Genomic DNA, 13,934 nt, shown 5'->3' with positions numbered 1-13,934 from the left:
TGCCATGTCGAATTCATGGAATGGTGGGTGAAAATGCGGCGCTGACGTGTCGCATAACATTAAAAATGGTTTTTAATTGCCTCTCTAGGATATTCATCTCATTTATTGCCTCTCTTGGAGTTCGTATTCTCATTTATCTCCCCATCAACGGCCTTCATCTCCATCAACGACTATCTCCTCCAACCCTCCTTCATCAATCATCCTCCTTCATCCTCCTGTATCAAACGACAAAGACAAACCTCCAACCTCCTTCATCTCCATCAAAGATAACGACAACCTCCTTCATCTCCATCTCCTGCGACGTTTGTATACAATTCGTTTTCTTGGTATTTTTATCTCTTTTGTGCTTCCTTCTTCTTTTGTTATTTCGTTCTTTTGGTTTTATTCTTGCAGAACTCCTTGCTTTGTCTTTTCATCGCGTTTAGGTGATTTGAAAACCTATGACTCCTCGCATTATGGTGAATTGACTGCGAGGAAGACTATTTTAATTCGTTTGGCACCTCCTCTCTCAGTATGGGTACTTGAGAAGTATCTTTATTTGTAATTCACCATAACGTGAGAGGCGGTGCCAAAGAATGAAAAAGTCATCATGTTGCGGTGATTCAATTCACCATAACGCGAGCGAAAGTCCCATAGGAAGCACAATATTCCTCCTCGCATTATGGTGAATCGATTCACCATAATGCGAGAAGAGGTCTTTTATGAAGCTGCAATTTTATTTCCGTTAGGAAAAATAGATTCACTACAACGCGAGGAGGAATACCTGGATTCCTCTTGCATCTCCTCTCGCGTTATGTTGAATCCATTCACCACACAGAGATTTGGTGTTCAAGACCGACTGTCTCTTGATTCATTGCTTGAACTAATATTTTCCATGTCTTATCTACACCCTTGAATTTAGCCATGCTGCAAGTTCAAGTCGAGTTTGATGTGGATGAAGAGATTAAAGAAACACCTGCAACTCTGTTGTATGACTTCCTCTACAAATGTGGACGGCATAATTTGCACCCTTCGATTTCGTTGATGTTCAATTGCGATTTTTCTTTGGAGGATACATTTTCTAGCCATCCCGGATACTTTGAAGAGGCAAAGAAAGAGTTTGATGAGCTCACAAATGAAGATACAGTGTTTGCACCCTTCGATTTCGTTGATGTTCAATTGCGATTTTTCTTTGGAGGATACATTTTCTAGCCATCCTGGATACTTTGAAGAGGCAAAGAAAGAGTTTGATGAGCTCACAAATGAGCTCACAAATGAAGATACAGTGATGTTTGATGGGAAAAACCACATTCATTTTAATCTCAAGGTGTCGCCAGAGAAGAAGCAGAGGTTAAACAGGGATTGGCACAAGGTACCATGTGATAAGAAGAGAGCTTTGCCATGCCCTTTTCACAAAAGAAAATGCCGCTTGATGGAATACTCTTATGCCTTCTTATGCTTCTTGCACATGAACGTGCAATTAACAGATGAAGAATGTACAAAGCCGCATGCGACAAATGAAAGTGAAGACACGGTTTCTCGTCAGGCTAGTCCCACCGTTGAGGATGTTGCTGAAGAGGAGGACACTCCTCATGTGATTGAGGAGTTTAATGTTGAAGAAGAGAGGAAGCTCAGTTCGGCGGTTTGAGGCAGTGAGAGAACAAAACACTGATGTAGGTTAGCTTGTGATTGAATCAGATGACTTCTCCCCCATTCCAACGCCATTACTCCCCTCCTACCAAGTAGGAGATTCAGAGTATATATTGCTGACAGACATACAACATGTATTTAACTTAAGGGAGGACCATTGCATAGCTTTCATAGCCCAAAATCTGGAGGTCGATGATAATTTTGTAGATGATGATGGGATAGATAAGTACTTACTAGTGGATAGCCATGTGAAAGACACCGAGTTCCTATCTGTTGCAGCAACACTAAAGATGATCTATGCTGATGCCCTTAAATATGAAGGAAAAGATGCCACAGAGGAAGAGCTACAAGAAGCAAGGGAAAGACTGAATATTACCAACATGGGAGGGTTTAGGGATGTTCCAAGTAAGATAGCGGAAACCGTTCCTAGTTCGAGCACTAATTTATGGCAAGACGCCTTGCTTGAAGCAGATGAGAACCAAGAGGTTATTTTCTTTTGTTGTGTTTTCGTACTTTTGTTGCGGATTTGGCTTTATCAACTTTGTCCTGAAATGTTTGGTGATGTTGTTTCTGGCTAATGCTCCTTTATTTTTTCAGTTGGAAATATATGAAGACACATTTCTCAAACGTGCTTCAGGCAAGCTTTACACATGAATCACATGATGAACCTAATGAACCTGCTGAGGAGGAGCCTAATGAACTTGCTAAGGTTATAGTCTTTGAGGAGCTATCGTCAAATGACCCCAGACGGATAACTGAGGTTGATTTACATGGTCACTTGATAAAAAGTGAAGTTAATGGTCAAAAGTTGACACATGGAAAGCACAAGGTTGCACGTGTAGTGTGAGCATTAATGAACACACTAGGATGCACAAAAAGCATGGATTGGAGCCCTTCCCAAGGCTATAAATATGGGTGTATGAACCTTGATTATTAAAATGGAAAGATTATTGAGTTTGTGCCTTAACCATTGTATCATTGATTAATAACAGAATAGAGAGTTATTAGGTTCCTCCATTTTTAGCATGTCATTTAGCAAATGATTATGATTGTTGATTTCATCATTAAGTTATTCATTAGATAGAGATTAGGTTGTCCTTCTTGTACTCTCACCTTACCACTTCAATAACATCTACTAGACGGCCAAAACTGTCTTGAAGTTGAGCTTTATCAAGTGCTCAAGCAAATAGTAGTGTAAAGAGGTTGTGCATCAAGTGAAAGAGCTCGAGTAGCAACCAGTTTGGTGGTGAAGACAAAACACAGCTCAACAAAATAGCCTCTTGACAAGCTCACTACACAAGATCTGGGCAGTGACCCTAAGCAAAGCGGGTGCCCTCATTAGCAACACCAATAAGGCAAGGTACGCAAAGATTCTTCAGAGGCGCACATTGCATAGGCTTCTCCTCGATCGAACAGGCCACCCGGTGTAGATACCTTGAGTAGGTCAAGGCGGTGAAAGGAAGGCAACGGACACCTTGAGTAGCTCAAGGCGGTGAAAGGAAGGCAAGACCACCACAGTAGAAGAAGAACACTGAGCACACGACAATGACAGCTTGAGATTCTACCCACAGAGAAGAGAGCGAGCATCTAAAGCGTAGACAGCTGTAGAGAAGAGAGAGCAAGCTTTGTTGGTTGTGTGGCTCTTGCTAGCGAGCACGGACTGTGGAGAGAGCAACACTAGAATCCGACGAGTGTACCTCAGCAACAATAGATCAGAGAAGAAGCAATTTGAGCACTGAAGCGACTCAGCATAGAAGAGCAGAGCGCATCTGAGCAATGCCCCCAACGATCATCCGAAGCACGATCTGCAGAGACGGCCTCCAGCGCACAATTTCCTCCTTGGTGATAACATTTTTTAAGTTAAAAAAAAATGAATGGTGTAAAACTCTTTGCACTAGAGGTTATTCACACAGCCATTACAAATTCACGTTGTAATACATACAGCATTCATGCATTATCAAAAAGAGTTTTGATTGAAAATTTGCATCAAGAAAAAGTCTTTTTGTAGTAGAAGACTGGAAACAAGCGCAAGGGCCACCATCAACAAAGTCATCATCATCGACAAAATGCCGTCATGAAAAAATTAGTAACCTTTGTACATGCCGCATATATGAGCAAGCAATGTCATGACTAAGAATTGAAAAATAATGTAACCCTTGATGAAATAAGGCCAAATGAGCACGTAAAAATTCCTGACACTTGACCACCTGAGAGTAGCAAAACTAGATGCACCCAGGGGGAGTGGAAAACAAACCACCTCCAAGTAACCTCTGAGCTAGAGAGTGTCCAAGCAAAACAAGAGCCTCTGAGTCACCCAGGCAAGCTAGAAGTAAGGAAGAGAAATGAAATTTATAAACCTCACATCCAACCACCTTGAGTAGCCCAAAGATTTGCCACCAAGGGGGGGTGTTGAGATATGTGGTACTAAAGAGCACAAGGAAGAGGTATGGAGTGAGTCACATGAACAAGAGAAGAAGCATGCACAGTAGAAAAAAGGAATAGACTAAGGGTCTAATATCAAAGGTTGATTTGCATGGTCACTTGTAAAAAGTGAAGTCAATGGTTAAAAGGTGACACATGGAAACCATAAGGTTGCACATGTAGTGTGAGAATTAATGAACACATGGTTGGCACTAGGGTGCACAAAAAGCATGGATTGGAGCCCTTCCCAAGGCTATAAATATGGGTGTATGAACCTTGATTATTAAAATAAGAAGATTATTGAGTTTGTATCTTAACCATTGTATCATTGATTAACCTTTATCTTGTGTTAGTATTTTCTTAATCTTTGGCATTATGGTCTTGATCACTTGCTTTGAGCCTCGTTAGATCCACATTCTAAACACATCTAAAATAAGTTCCATTGTTGGGAACTTTATAGGCCTAATCAAATGGAAATATATGAAAACTACTAACTTGTTATCCCATAGCTCATACAAGTCTGCTCTTAGGCTTTTGTACGAAAGGCCCTTGACCATATAAGTATTTTTCTTAATCTTGTTACCCTATGCATAATTTTGGTCCTTAGTTGTTAGCTCCGTGGCTGCTACACACTTGCGAATGTAGAAGTCAACAGCCTCTTCGTTATTCTCTTCGGGAGGGACATCAAAACTGTATCCCACTGAAAGAGCATCACTTAAGGTGTCATAATGGCTTGCATAAGTGGCGCTATAGAACTCCTCCTCATCATTTGAAAAGCTATCTTGCTAGGAATCATTATCAGCAAAATTGTCTCCCACTAAAAGAGCATCGCTTAAGGTGTTATAATGGCTTGCATAAGTGGCGCTATGGAACTCCTCCTCATCATCTGAAAAGTCATCTTGCTGGGAATCATTATCAGCAACAACAACTTTCTCTAAAGTGTGGTATTGCCACATCTCCACATGTGACATGTTCTTACATCTTCTCCATTTCCCATGCCTACAAGGAAAACAAAAGCATGTATCCTTTTTGTGTGTAATGCTCAAGTGTTAGTCTCAAAATATCCATTCACACAATGCATTGCTCTTGATCCCTTCAATGTCTTGCAATCCCATTGAAGGGTTCTCTGAACATCACCTTGCTTAACTAATTCCCAAAAGACTCTACTCACTTTCCTCTTCTGCTTCTCATGAGTTAGAGCCCTTTTAATAACTGCCCCCAGTCCCATCATGTACCCCTTCCCATGTTGTGAACAAAAGAAATTCCAAGTCATCTCCAAACCCATGAGATGCCAATATCTAGAAACAAAGTAAAATGGTCATTTTGCTTTAAATTACAAAGCTATACCATCTAACCACACCCAATGTTTCTTAAATGTCAATCCTTGATTTGTCAACCACTGAGCATTTGAGAGGAAACAATGCTGCACAAATAAGATGTCATGTTGTTTATCATCTGAGATAAAGAAATGCATGGTCTTCTTTATTGCACCTGATGCAATGCAAAAATACGTAATCTGCACAAAAATAGTGACCTACTTAGTGAACCAATGCATTGATTAGATTTCGTTCTTCTCCTTGAAGGAGTAGTTCTCTGTGAAGTCCACTACAGAGACAACTACATCATATGGAAACTGAGAGATACATTCCTGGAACTGCTAGGCTTGCCACACTTGAATATGAAATTATGAATGATGAACTTTCTCGAGTGGTCTTGGTACACCTACAGAAGATCTCTAGGTATCATTTTCCTCTAGACAATGTCTTTGATAGTGCTCTTCTTGCCTTCATTTTCCGATCCAACAGTACCCACTATATTTTGAAAGACCTTAATAGATACTTGCATACTCTTCTCATCAACTTCTCTTGGACAAACGTGCATTTTCCTTACACCACATACATCACATGTTCCCATTATGCATTTGTACCTATGGAAGCTGGAGACATTGGGCAGAGTATAGAGTCCCAAAGAGTTGTGATACTCTTACTTGTATTTTTTGATGCCAGGCATCCATTGTTGGCATTTCCATCAGATTAAAGGCATACGGTGTAGTTTAAAGTGAAAAAAAGCCCATGGATTGCAAATTTCTAAGTCCATATGTGATCTACTGCCTCATTCAGAAAAATCATTGGTACATGCACAATACAACAACAGGTGTAGCGATCCCTCAGTTTCCGAACAAAGAAGGGTTTCAAAGACTCAAAATAGAGTTGTAAAATTTGAATATCTGGGTACTTTCCCTTGAACTTTAAATAAAGTTCAACCTAGAATTAAGTTATAATGTGCTAGATATACCAACCAATATCTAGACTAATTTAAATAAGCTTTTAAATTATCCATGGCTCACCTGAGGCTCCCTAAGAAGATGGATTGGATGTTTCACATATGAATATCTAGCTAGTCTTTTACTACAAACATCTTTTTTGTTGGGGAACGCCCTTGTCTCATCCATCCAGAATTGAGATACTATGTCTTTGAAATCTTGAGTGATGTGGGTTTTCCGTCCGTCATGTATGTGACATGTGGATACAAGCAATGATCCATCAGCTTCGTTTGCTACTGTTAATTGATGCTTGGCTAAATATAAGTTTCTTTTGGTAGCCTGTGGATTCTCATGTCACTAATTTGCTCCCTGCTTTCACCATTCACCAACATCAAGAGAGCTGATTTCTTCATGAAAAGCTCATCTGAAGATCTTTGTACCTTAACATGATTTAAAGTATTGTAGACGTTTCTTAGAATAGCCAATTCCAATTTCTTTGATTTTTGGCTAGACTGCATGCTCTTGAAACAAGGATGTCAAAGAATTTGCAGAAAGACTTCCTTTCTAGTACTTGCATCCATCCCCATTGTTAATTTATCAAATTGTTGTACCATAGATTGGCATATCTTCTATTTCTTTCGTTCATCTATCACCATAGTATTGCTTTCAGTCACCATGTTCATCATTCTTACTCATTGCTTTTGCTTTTGAAGAGCTCAGTATTCTCTTAGTGATTTCCTACTATTCATATTAGCTTCAATTTCAGCTTCTATATTCAAGGATATTGAACTGTTAGCCATTTCTTCAATTTGCACCATTGTTGTGGTACTTTCAAGGACTTCAGTAGTGTTGTACTTTTTTTTGCAATATGAAGACCATTTTTTAGTACTTTCTAGCAGTGATAAAGTGCTTTTCAGTAGTGCTGAAGAGCTGTCGTGTGGTGATTATGCTACTTCTTAGAGTAAGCAAGTATAAAGTTTCATACCTACATGATGATGCTTCTAGCAATGATAAAGTACTATTGAATTGAGCTGCTAGTTATTTCTTCAATTTGCACCATTATTGTAGTACTTTCAAGGACTTCAGTAGTATTGCAGTACTCTTCAGTAGTGTTCCACTTTCTATCAGTGATGAAGTCCTTTTTAGTAGTTTTGAAGACATGTCATGTGGTGCTTATGCTACTTCTCAGAGTAGGCAAGTATAAAGTTTCATACCTGCAGCATGATGATGCTTCTAGCAATGATAAAGTACTTTTGAATCATATTTACCCATTAGAAAATTATTTATTCTAAACTTCTAAGCATGGAAGTTGTTCTTGTCTAGCTTCTCACTAACAATCTGATTGAGTCCGTTAGACATATTTACCTACAACAATCAGAAACCTGAAATCAGACAACTTTGTATGTAACCTATAATACAGCATTATCTTCTGTGACCTACATCGGTACTTCACCACAACCTGTATGTCACTAGATTTGACTGGAGTACATGTACATACACCCAATATCAACAATACATGTGCAAACTGTCTGCACTTAGCTTCACTATAAAAACCATATTTTGACTAGAGATAGTTCTCTCCCACCACAACTTTCAAAAACTACCGAAAATACTTTGCAATGACAAAACGAAAACCAAAACGTCTGTGTGCCACATAGGCACCTCCAAGCCTGCGAAGATAGCTCCTCAATCAGAGATGTGTAGCTTCTAAAGCTAGGGGTGTTGTACTTAAGTCAAGAAGGAGAAGAGATGGTGATGCTCTTACCCACGTATCACTTCCTTGCTTACTTATTATTGCCTCTTAATTGCCTCCTTAGCTCGCACATGAACCGAAGCTCTTATACCATAAATAGAATGCGGGGGAGAGGGAGAGCTTGAGTTCCTTGCAAGCAAACACACATGCACAAGATGGGTGAATTTTATTCTATCTCCTTGTCTTCTCTTCAACCATATAACTAAAAGATAAGTACAAACATAAAAGGAAAGTACTCTCCTATAACAACATACAAATGGTTGGTCTATAGTGTGAACCCGTCTATATGAGCTGGCACTATAACTATGCCATTACTCTAGTACTCCAAACTGCCTATCACATATCCCGTCATCCACTGTCAGCATACCAACCATAATCTCACCAACCATGCCAATGGCATAAGTGCGGAAGCTATCATCCAAGCGGGTCATTAATGTTTGTCCATAGCACTAGTTGAGCTTGATATCTCAACAACTCCTAAGGTGTTAGAGGTGGACGTGGGGGAGGTTGGGAAGATATAGTTGAATTTGATGTTTGAGGTATTTCCTAGGGCTTGCTTCAAATGTGGGGGTTTTTGACATATTATCAAAAATTGTGGTATATCAAGGGAAGAGGAAACAATAGGGGAGTAGAGGAAAAAGCAAGAATGAATGGGAGGGAATAAGGATGGGATCATTGATAAGGTCATTAAAAAGGAGGGTAAAGGAAAGCAAAATGTAGTAAGTGAGAAAGGGAGATTTAGAGAGCATGGATGGACTAAAGTGAGGGATAGAAGAAAAGGGGGCTGTAGCCTGGCAAATAAAAGGGGAGGCAAGGAAAAACCACAATAAATCAAATGGTAAGGGCTTATTAGCTAGTGGTGGAAAATCTACATACGGATTTAGGGTTTCTCATTACTCTAATCCATTTAGTGCTTTTAAAGGTGTGGAGGATAGTGAAACCTCATCAATGAGTAGATTTAACTAGCAAGTGGAAACCACTTGGAGAGCCATTCAATTGGGGAAAGAGGACCCTAGGGGAGGTTTAACGATGGAGGAAGAGATAAAGGTGGACATGGTACCTGCTACTACTATCCTGGAATGAATAGAATCAATGAGGTGAGTGGGTGTACCTAGAATGTGAAGGGATTGAGAAACACAAGGAAGAGTGCAGCATTTTGGAGATTAGTGAAAGGACGGGGGCTTTCAATGATTGCATTGCAGGAGCATAACCTTTTTGGGTTGTTACATCCTTATCACCTCACACCCCCACCTTTGCATGGAGGGACTAAATTAGGATTTAGTGTGGTCATGACCATTGCTAGGAAGGAACTGAAGCCAAGTATCATAAACATCCTAACGGTAGAATTTTGGTGAAAGACATTCAAGGGGAAGAGGAGAAGGTGTGATATCAAGACAGAATTGTGTGATTCTTCAATTAGACTTGGAAAAATCTTATGACAAGGTGCACTTGCTAGAACTATGGAGAAGTTGGGATTTTGAAGAAGAATGACCACAATCATTTACACTCTCACTATAGGGGCTCAGTCTAAGTTACTGTTGAATGGAAGACTAGTAGGGGGTTTTGAGATTAATATGTCAGTAAGGCAAGGGTGTCCAAGTTTGGCTCCATTGTTATTTAATGTTGCCTCTAAAATATTCATGTGAGAAAGGTTTGGTGATAGGTTTGAGAATGAGAAACGGAGAGCAATTGGTGGTGCAATGTTTTTCATGACTCATTGCTATTCTTCAAGGTTGATAATGACAATGTGAGATATGCCCTGCAAATGATATAGTTGTTTGCTAATCCTTTTGGGTCCAGATGTAACATCCATATATCTAGAATTATTAGCTTGACCGAAGAGGATGATGACTTGACTGAAGATGATGATGATGATGATGATTTTGACATGAAAAGGTGGGGGTGTGAGGTGATAAGGATGGAACAAATTGTTAGGCATTTGGGGTTCCTCTTGGGGTAGGGGTGACGAGTAAAGATGTAGCTGTTGAAATATACAAGTGAATAGGGTGTGTGTGGGAACAAGCTCTTGGATAGAGGCTGTAAAAGAGGAGATGTAATTGTGAAAGAACCTGTGAGAAAAGGTGAGAAGAATCTACTAGGAGAGAATAATGGGTAGCATGAGGGAATTTAGGAGTGCGGAGTTATTCTGGGAGATAATCAGGGAAAAGAGGAGGTGTGGAGAGAATCAGGCAAAAGGTGGAGATATTCTGGGAGTGAATCATGGAGAAATCAATGGGATTTGATGCTTGATGTAAACTCTATAAATTGAGGCATAGCCCTAATGAGAATTTGCTGGTTTTTGAGTATCCATGCCTACATTAATCTATCTGCTAATTATTCACTAATTACGTCTTAATCATTTCTTAATCACTTTGTTAATCATGTTGATTCTAGTGTATGATCCACCATAGCTCATCATTATGCTCAAATTTCAACATGGTATCAGAGCCATGCCTAGAATCAACCAGATTTATGAGCCCATTAGTAAATTAATCAGGATTAGTAGGTAATTAGCAAAAAATCAGTTTTTAGTGAGTTTTTCATCTTCCCCTTCACCCCCAGCCAGTGGAGGGTCTCTAGCATCTAGCACACTCAGAGTTAGGGCATAATATTTTAGCACTAGCTAGGTAACATCTTTGGCTTCAAGCCTATGCAAAAAACGCAGCAAACCGCCACGTATATGCGCCGATTTTTGCTAATTTTTGGGCGCCGTTTTTCTGAGGAACTTTTGCCATTGCTACTTCATCAGGTCAAATCCCTCTAATTCCTCCTAGCCCAAGGGGTAATCAAGCATGCTCTACAAGCTGGTGAAGACAGAAATCAATTTCATCAAGTCTACATTGAGATCAAAGCTCTTCATCAAATCTGCAGGTGACTTTGGTAAAACAGAGATTAAGCTTTTATTATTTGGTCAAATCTTGTGTTTCTTGGCTTAATCCTCTACTAGACTCATTGCTATTGATGGCTTTGAAAGCATTTGAGCTCATTTGAAGTGGAAGGCACCAGATCTGGGCTCCCCGCATACTCTGTTTTCTGCACACAAAACAGAGCATTAATTTGCTAATCAGTGATTAATCAGTGCTAATCACTATATTTTGGTACAATTGAGGGTTCAAATTAACCATTAGGTATTTGATACAGATCCCTAAAGCTTCAGATTGCAAATCGGAGTTGATTTGATACTCCAACCATCCCGTACAAATTGGTTACCCTTAATTTAATGTAATTTCTGGTAAAATTGTGCTGATAAAATTGTGAAAATCATCATTTTGCATTTAACCCTTGGTTAATGCCTATAAATCTCACTCAAATTCAAGATTATTCACAGCCAGAATTGCATTTGGAATGTGCATGAGAATGAATGCTATACGCATTATGTATTGGGCACATTTTATCAGTGTAAAAATGGGAACAGACACTGCCCTTGTCCAGATTAAGGCAAGAGGTAAGACCTCCCGCATAAATTTGGGTTTGCATTGCATAATGATACAAAATAAACATAAAAAGCCCAAAGGAACTGTCAGCAAAACATTGAAACATGTTGCTCACATGGAGCAAAAAGACCTGACGGACGAGCTCATGGCCCCAACCATGAAAGAAGAAGAATATCTCTTCCCAAGAAGAGGATCCACACCGAGAAGAAGATCTAAAGGAAGACATGGACACGAGAAGAGAAGTTGCCACAAGAAGAGAAGCTGCCCCGAGAAGACTGAAAGAAGAGACGGACGCATGGAGAGATGCTGCCACGACAAGAAGACTGAAGAAAAGAGAAGATGTGAGGCTCCAAAGAGTGAGGAGCCATGTGAAAATCTCTGAGAGAGAGAGAGAGAGAGACCCCACAACCCAATGTAACCTGCCCCAATAAAGTAAAACCACCTCTGAGCCACCGATGATGTAGGCCACATGGTAGATGTATGTGTGAGCACTTTAGTCAAGGTCGCGGGCACTTATAGTAGCCTTGGACACATAGAGAGAGAGAGAGTGTCAAGGACTATGGAGTTTAGGGACTTGAGGCACTGGTCGCGGACTGTCAAGTAAGAAAGAAACTTGATACAGGGTCCAGGTGTGCTGAGATAACTTGAGGGGAGGAGTAGACACTGGTCATGGACTACCAAGTAAGGGGAGGCAAACGTGGTATAGGGTCTAGGTGTACTAGGATTATTCACTTGAGGGGAGGTGTTGAAATATATAAGTGAATAGGGTGTGTGTGGGAACAAGCTCTTGGATAGAGGCTGTAAAAGAGGAGATGTAATTGTGAAAGAACCTGTGAAAAGATGAGAAGAATCTACTGGGAGAGAATAATGGATAGCATGAGGGAATTTAGGAGTGTGGAGTTATTCTGGGAGATAATCAGGGAAAAGAGAAGAGGTGGAGAGAATCAGGCAAAAGGTGGAGATATTCTGGGAGTGAATCATGGAGAAATCAATGGGATTTGATGCTTGATGTAAACTCTATAAATTGAGGCATAGCCCTAATGAGAATTTGCTGGTTTTTGAGTATCCATGCCTACATTAATCTATCTCCTAATTATTCACTAATTACATCTTAATCATTTCTTAATCACTTTGTTAATCATGTTGATTCTAGTGTATGATCCACCATAGCTCATCATTATGCTCAAATTTCAACAGTAGCTAGCTTGAAAATAGAGAGGTTTTTGGACAAGATGAAGAAATGTGAAGGAATTAGGGGTTCCTCTTGGGGTAGGGGTGACGAGTAAAGATGTAGCTAGCTTGGAAATAGAGAGGTTTTTGGACAAGATGAAGAAATGTGAAGGAATTAGGGTTCCTTTTCATGACAGGGTGGGTATTGTCAATTTAGCCTTGAACACATATGGTGTGTTTTTATGCCCAGTGGTGGTTGATTTCAAAAAATGTCACTAGACGAGGATTTTGGCTCCAATTAGGAAGTTTATTTGGAAAAATAGCAAGGACAACAAAGGATATCTACCGTGGCTTGCTTGGGAGAAAGTTAGCTTGCCCAAAGACTTGGGAGGACTGGGAATTTTGCATCTGCCCACTCATGCCAAAGCCAAGGTGGCAACTAGCTTACCTAAATGTCTATTGGCAGGAGGAAATCTTGACCAGAATGGGAAGAGAGGTGATAGAGGAATCTAATATTTAGTGTAGGCTAGGGAAATGAAGACAGATAGATTGGAAAATAAAATTGTTTTCACATGCTCCATTGAAAATTCAAAGCTCCCCCTTTTGCAAACTCCTTTGTCTTAACTACTAGAAGGAGGTGATGGGCTTGATAAAGTGGGAAGGATGTAGAAGTGTCACAAGGAATTCTTTGTTTAGTCTAGGGATATGGTGGTCACACAAATTTACTCCTCCCTTAGCCCAGCTAGATCTAAGAATAACTAGGAGATTGAATAATAAGGGGTTGAGATGGATTGGAGATTGTTGGGATAGGTCTCAGGTGGGGTGGAAAGAGTTGGGACAAATAAGGGATGAGTTTGGGACACATCATAGGGACTTACAAGTGGCAATACAAGCCTTGGAGGAGATCTCTACAGCCTCCATTAATGAGATATGTTGGTTAAAGAGTTGGACTTGGATTAAAGGGGCCAAGCTAGTGAGGGTGACCACCAAGTGCTTGTATGAGGAGATGAGTAAGAGTGAGCTCAATGTGAAGTACTGTAACAGAATCTAGAGGGTAAGGTGGAGTATAGGCACTTGGAAGAAGAGGTGAAAAATATTGTTGTGGGGCTTGAATATACCTTTTAAAGCTTATACTTTTTTGTGGAGAGTATGTGTGTGGGCTCTTCCTCTTGGATACAAATCAGTGCATAGAAACTTTACCTTAGGGGTTTTTCCTAGATGTAGATCAGCCAGTGGAGGATGGTAGACGTGCTTCCTGGGGATG

The 13,934-nt window shown here is 40.1% G+C and overlaps 1 pseudogene; it reads right to left on the bottom strand.

Annotated features, from left to right (window-relative positions):
* Positions 1–7,131, bottom strand: part of LOC147607407 (uncharacterized) — a 30,289-nt pseudogene extending 23,158 nt beyond the window's left edge.
* Positions 7,132–13,934: the final 6,803 nt, after the last annotated feature.

Source organism: Cibotium barometz, chromosome 55, assembly GCF_041138505.1.
Source record: "Cibotium barometz isolate CiBa-2024 chromosome 55, ASM4113850v1, whole genome shotgun sequence".
Taxonomy (NCBI): domain Eukaryota; kingdom Viridiplantae; phylum Streptophyta; class Polypodiopsida; order Cyatheales; family Cibotiaceae; genus Cibotium; species Cibotium barometz.
The sequence above is the reverse complement of the archived record's forward strand: the minus strand, read 5'-3'. Positions and strand labels throughout refer to the sequence as shown.